Genomic DNA, 7,314 nt, shown 5'->3' on the forward strand with positions numbered 1-7,314 from the left:
AATTTAGTTCTGCTCAGCTTTCCTGCAGAACCACAGCTCGATAAACTCGCCGTCTACCTTTACCGTCAGAACACCATCATCATTTCCTGTGCTGCCACACAGTTTCCACGACTGAGAGAAGGTGCAAAACTATAAAGGCAAGTTTCACGGTTTTTGCTGTATTCTAATAAAATTTGTTCCGTGTGAAGGTGTGTGTGTGCTCACTGGCTTTTCAGTGACTTTTTAGTCTCTTTCTGTGTAACAGTGTGAGATACTGCAGGATGACTCACTGTGTGATGGCATGGATTGTGTTGACAGTCCTCAGCCTCTGCCGGCCTGCGTGGAGTGGTGAGTATAAACACACTTTTTAAGGATGCGACGATAGTAGTGTTCAGTATATGGATTGACAACACTTAATGCTGTCACGTGACGAAAGATGCATGTTTGACAAACATTCTGCTGGACCTCTGCTCTGGCAACTAGAAACCCTGACCTCTATGGGGACTCAGCCAAACAGTCAGTTCGAAATGTCACTAATAATATGTGACAACAGGAGTACTTTTTTAAATATTTTCAGAAAAAACAGTACTGTACGAACACTAATGTTACACTCATGTGGTCTGGTTGAGCAGACCAGTTGTAAGAAGACACTTCTGTCCTTTAAATCTCTGATTTTAGGTGTAAAAAGCATGGAGATGTGTTGATAGGAGCCACCTGCTGTAATTCAGTATTTAATAAGCAAATGTTACAACTAAATAGTAAACTACACTTGTACAGTACATTGTTTAAATAATACTACAACAGTTCTGGAAATATATTTTAAAGATTGATACCACTATCCGTAGGCTACAGGAAATATGTAGCTAGAGTTAGCATCTCGTTAGCTTAGCGCAACGACGGGAAACAGATAGCCTGGTTCTTTCCAAAGCTAAGAAACTCTACCATCCAGCAACTGTTAACATGTCGTCTTGTTGGTTTGTTAGCCAAGTGCGATTCACTGTTTCTCAGGGGGTTATGTTATGGATTATTTCCTTTTTTAAGCTAAGCTAACTGGCTGCTGGCTCTATTATATTTACCACAGATGTGAGGGTGGTATTCTCATCTAACTCTTAGCAAGGAAGGAAAAAAAGCACATTTTCACATATTTTTAATAAATTGCGCTGTGTGCACATCTTGGTTCAAAACACTAGATTTTGACTAAATATGGTGGAATTGGTCTTAATCTATTGCCACTATTTAATATCTTAGAGTGGGCCCTATGGCAATTTAATGGTTTGATTCTGCAAACTGTCTTTTTAATTTTGAAATGCACTGTATTAAAGTTTAAAAGTATTGAATTCATTATTATTTAATTTAAACACAGAAATACTTGTGGGCAAGCCAATAAACGACTGTAATGTCAAACGTTAAACTGTTTGGCAGTGTTGGGTTGTTATTTTGATAGAAAATGAATGATGTAATATTTGTCTGTATGGCCTACATCGGGGGATCACCTGGTTTCGTTCAGAGCGTGTGTGAACCGTGCAGCTTCACTGTGAGGCTGGAACTCCTGCAGAGCTGCTGGGTGCTGTCAAACCACACAGTTTCGTCTTTTAATGTCGCCATGTGTTAAACACAGGAAGTGACGCGTGGGTGTAGAGAGCTTTTAGGATTTTGTACGTCGCCTCTGGCAGAGCTGATTAATGAAAAAAACAAATTAATGAATTGTATTATTTTTTAAGTAAAAAGAAATTAGCAGCCAATGACCATTTTCCACTGTCAGCCTCTGCCTTTAAACTTTAAAGCTAGTAGTTTTAAATCTGCAGAGGTCCTGTCCTTCCTTTGTCGTTTGGATTCAGTCCATAATCATGAGGTCAAAACTCTTTGTGGACACAACTTAACTTATCTTTAAACTGTCTCCAACCAACCTTCCCTTTTTCTCTGCCAGCCGTGAAGGTAATCCAGCCCTATAGAGTGGTGAGCACCGATGGTACGGCACAGGTCCATTGCTTCCTCCAACCCCGACCCTCCTACCACCAGACCCAACCCCCCTATGACCAGACCCAGCCTTACCCTTACCCTGACCCCAAGGAGCTCCGTGTGACCCTGCTGAAAGGCCTCTACGGCACCCAGGAATTCTGCTCGTCCATCCTCAACTTCACAGGGCAGAGAAAACCAGGTGTGGAGAAACAAGGAGATGTAAGTCTGTGGGTGGATGGATGTTAACTTATTACAACTTTAACTAAAATGTTTGAATCTTAAAGGCCCTCAAAAACACATTTTCTATACCAGCTTGTTAATAAGAGACAGGCATCCTACATCAAAACCATTTTTTTCCCGCAAAGTTAGAGCAGTTTTGCGTATTTCATTAGAGTGAATTTCTTGGGAAGATGGTGATGTCACTTGATGCCGATTAGGCTTTTGCAACGCTTCAATCTGGTGAAAATTGCCAGAACATTGTCAATCAATTCTAAATCACACTACACACAGTCCTGATGTTAAACAGTTAATAAATACTACATCACATAACTACATCACTACAAAACACAGCAAAGGGGCCTTCAAATTAAATGAAAAGAGTCATAAAAGAGCCAAGAGAATATGAAAATAAAACAAGCTAAAAGAGAAGAAGACAGGTGTAAGATGATATCATCTATAGCCTTCAACATTTTAATATATGTATTATGAACTGACCCCACCATAATCCACATCTCAGGTCAGGGGTCAATCAACCAACAGATGAAATAGAAAGAGATCCCGATATAATCACCTGATAACATGGCAAAACAATAAAAGGTCAAGCTAACATTTCTACCTTCACCTCCATCTACGGTGCATGGAGAAGGGGAGGATAAGAATAATAAAGGTCCCAAGGCGAAACGAGTTAGACTCAAATTAAAGTTGTTTTTGTTAAAGGTCAGTGGTGGACTCAGGCTTTCTGACACATCTCAATGGATGGAATTAGCAACATACAGACAGGTTTGCTAGTTCAAGATCCTTACTAGAAGTTGATGACATTGTCAGTTTGGTCTTGAGCGTGGCGTTGAAGGAAACGTGTCAAATTTGTCTTCAGAGAGCTTTTACAAAGTGGAGGCACGAATGTGTTCAGCAAAATGTGTGTCAACATGTCCTTCTGAGATATTTTGTGTGAAGAAATTCACAATTTGGCCTGAGGGTGGCGCCAGAGTTTACACCGTCTAACAGGAGAAGGGAGCATAAATGTGCTGAGTAAACATTTTTTACAAAGAGGAGAAAAAGTCGTCTTCAATAGGCAGGAATACGGCATAAAAACCCCAATTCTAGGCAAATGGATTGTTACGTCTTTAATCAATAAACTGCATGCATGTGAGTGCACATGCTTCCACAGGTTGTCTCAACACAGAGAGAACACAGATAACGGGATTTATTTTATTATAAGAGGCACCCCTGTCTCACCACCTTTCTTTTCCCCCCATGTTATGTGAACCTTTGGTAATTTGGCCCTGTTTGGAATCATTTCCATACAACCACTTTGCAGCCTCCTGCTTGTTGTTGGTTTAATTGAAAGTAACATATTAACATATTATCATGATTCAAATTAAAAAAAGAGCATTTTATGATTCAGATTCTATGTGTGTTTTGGGTGCAGTGCTTTGCTCGGGTGAGGGAGGGCGCCGTGGAGGTGACGGTGTCCGGACTGAAGGCCACGGACACGGATTTGTACCGCTGTGAGATAGAGGTCTTCTACCCACCACCGTACCTGCGGCTCACTGGCAACGGCACGCTCATTCATGTCTTAGGTGAGACCCCCACACTAGACCCGCCCAGACAGTTCACACATCTTTCTGTCTCACTTTCAGTCACACTTTCCCCTTCCGTCCGTTTCCTTTGTCCACAGGCAGCTCCGACTGTCCTGTGCCGGGGGCTCAGAGGCAGATTGCAGACCAGGGTGATGATGGGGAGGATGATGAAGGTGATGAGAGGACGGCACCAGTCAGTATTCCTGTGGTTGTACTGGTGATACTTGTCGTGGTTGTCCTCCTCATCATCATCTACTTCCAGGTCAGAGCATTATTATTTTTATTGACACATTTATTTAGTATTAGTAGTAGTTATCACTGGCGGATGTTTAAAAGTTTGAATTTCAAATAGCCCACACTACCTGGACTTTAACCTAAATATCATATTGTACACGGTCAAAATCATCACACTTGACAACACATTAGCACTGTGCAGGTTTATCTTTTTTTTTGTGTGCCAATAAACACCACGGTAGGATTTTAAAAAGTGGCTAAAGTAAAAAATATGACCATTTAATGTTTAATTTGTTTGTTGCAGACACATATGGCCATTGGAAATGAATATTAGTTTGAGATTAGCATGATTGGCACATTAAGGGCCTTGAACTGCTTTATTGAGGCCTGGTCTTGTTTCAGTCATTTCAGCTAATGCAGTGCTTAAATGGTACAAATCTCAAAAAGAGTTGGTGTTTAATCAGATTACCACACAGGGGGTTAACAGGGCACGACAGTAATGCCTTAATGATGCAGGCTAAATCCTTCCACGAGCTCCCAGAACTGGATTTAACTGAGTCAGCTTCTCTGCCCTCTTTGCTGTTACTCTCCCCGGTATAAAATCTAAAGAAAAAGAATATTATCACCGATTGTTTATTGCATTAAAATCTGTGCGTTGTACATTTTTGCAGGCCCTACAGTGTGAACGAGGGAGGAGGGAGATTGTCGGACCGGTGCCTGGTGTGCTTCACAAGGTGGATGCTGCTGCATTTTCATGTTAAAACTTTGCATGAAACGCCCACTGAATAATCATGTTGGGCTCATCATGAGTACCATTGGTTTTGAATGGAGGGTTAGAGGATAACAGGGTCAGTATTGACCGTTTATTAAATATCACCTCTGTTTTGATTGAGGTTTTTCTTTTTCTTTTTTTTTTACCACAGCTGTAGAAAATTACATATTTGGTGTCTGTGGATATCTTACATATTAAGTATGAAATAATGTTTACATTGTTGTAAACACAAATTGTATTAAAAAGCTGTAGCTTTGATTGAGTTATCTGAACTCTAACCAGCTAGAAGGCTTGTATGGCTAACACACTGTGTATGAATTACAAAACTGAAACGCTTGAAGTTAAACTTGGCTTAACACTCCAGCTGAGAATGCAATGCTTTGAATGATTATTCATGTTGGATATTTCCTTGGAATAAAGTTTCTTTGCTTTAAATTGTAGTTTTGTGGAAAGTATTATTTCATTTTTCTTTTTTTTCACAATTCCTCCAAGAACCAACCACACATTTGAATAAAGTTACAAGGTGAAGATATACAAAGTGGTTCAAATGTGATAGTGGAACCTGAAGAAAAACTTGTGGGGGGGGGGGGGGGGGGGGGGCCCATATGAGTCCATTTTCTTCCAAAGGGGTTTTTCTAACACTTGTGCACAGCCATGCAGCAAACAACAAATATATTCAAGTACAGGAACAAACTAGTGAAGAACATGACCTTGGTTTACTTAGGTTGTTTCAAGCACACAAATATTTGATTTGCATTAGAAATCGCCACATTTCGGTTTATTTATGATTCTGTGGCATGTTTTGCTTGATCTGTTTGTCTGCAACTCACTCATTACTGCTGCCTGTCTACACCAGCACACTACTTTGAGAGTCTGCAGTCATGTGAGGTTGTAGAGACCGCAGTACTTTGTATTATGCTAACATGACAGTTTGACATCGACAATGTTCTAATGCTGATGTTAAGCAGGAATACTGTTTACCACGTTCACCATCTTAGTTAAGTGTGTTAACATGCTAATATTTGCTAATTAGCCGTAACACATAAATGATCTAAATAGCGCTTTTATCCAAAACCACAGTGGAGAAAAAGTCAGTACGCTTCGTCCTCTGGAGGCCATGAACGACTGTATAAAATGTTCTGAAAATCAATCCTGTAGTTGTTGAGATATAGATATAGCCTGACTGCCTAGTCAGTCTGGACCAAAGCGTTCTAATACTGACTAATACAAAGTCTTAAGGAAACAAGCAAGATTACCATAAAACAAAAGGAAAAGAAGAACAAGACCAAATTGTATCTCTCTCTCTCTAAGAAGGATCAGACCAAAGACGGACCAATCAGACAGAGAGCACGGTTCAGGCTTCTAATTCTGATTGCGTCTGTGGTTTCCATTGGTCTCACGCAGGCACGTACACAGATTTCACAGAAACACAACCTCTGAAAAACAGGATGTGCACTGTACCGTATTACACCAGATCAAATCAAATGACTTCAAAGAAACTTGCTGATGAAGATAATGGACGGATGCACTTACTGATGATAATCCTCAGAGCTCTCTGTCAACAGACACCTGATGTCACTGAGGTCTGAGATAACTACTGTAGTTACATGTACTCATGCAGTTTCTTGTCCTTTACTTGAGTATTTCCATTTTATTCTATAATCACATACTTGTACTGCATCTTAGTTCAGAGGCAAACAGTGTCCCCAGCACTGGGGTTTGCACTGGCTGAATTAGAGCTAACTGCTTGTTTTTGCACCCAGAAGTGACACAAGGCAGCAACCTGTCAATCACTGTGTAGCCCCGCCCTAAAGCATCCCCTGCTTTATGGTCTGTTTGACTCTAAATGGACCATCATTTACTAAATGAACATCATGCTGTATTGAAGAAGACTTGAAACTAGCCACTGAGACCATAAACTCATGTTTACAATGTTTACTGGCATAATAAATGAAGTTTGAAAATGACTGGTCACTGGGGTTTGTACTGCTAAATGAAAGTCCCTCTCTGACGGAGCTCTGCCTGCTCTCCTCTGGCTCAGTCTCCCGGCGGTCGGGAGGACGGAGAACGAAAATGCGAGTCAATTTCTCTCAAACAGGCCGTGCACCTTCAACGTAGGCATCAACCAACTTTAACACCTGGCACGGTATGAGTGGAGCTGGGCCGGTTATATACTGCAGGGCAGATGGAGAGTGATGGAGAGTCGGAACAGTGGAGCAGGCGATTGAGATTGTTCAACAAAAAACAACAACTTGTCAATTCAAACTTTTTTCTCTGAATGGAACAAATAACATTTCCTGCAGTACAGGAAGTGTTGTGATCTACAAGGTGTGATGTTCTGTCAAAAACAATGACTTTTAGTGGCCACTGAATGAGAAGTGCTCCCTACAGGAAAGAGTGCCGACCACAGAAACTACCCAAGACAGTTGAGTGTGCTACTGAGTGTGTTCAAAGTAATGACGGCCCCACAGAAACAAAGACTTACGTTAGCTCGTCATCCAACCTCAACATTTCCTTTTTCCTGTTTAATAAAGAGCTCAGTATCAGAATGACCTGCTTGTGATTGTGATG

At 40.9% G+C, this 7,314-nt stretch overlaps 1 long non-coding RNA gene across 1 annotated transcript; it reads left to right on the forward strand.

Annotated features, from left to right (window-relative positions):
- Positions 1 to 3,632: 3,632 nt before the first annotated feature.
- LOC306703598 lies at positions 3,633 to 5,095 on the forward strand. Its single transcript, XR_013767295.1, has 3 exons — positions 3,633 to 3,737; positions 3,836 to 3,999; positions 4,643 to 5,095. It is a non-coding gene; the product is annotated as an uncharacterized lncRNA (long non-coding RNA).
- Positions 5,096 to 7,314: the final 2,219 nt, after the last annotated feature.

Source organism: Pholis gunnellus, assembly GCF_910591455.1.
Source record: "Pholis gunnellus genome assembly, chromosome: 12".
Taxonomy (NCBI): Eukaryota; Metazoa; Chordata; class Actinopteri; order Perciformes; family Pholidae; genus Pholis; species Pholis gunnellus.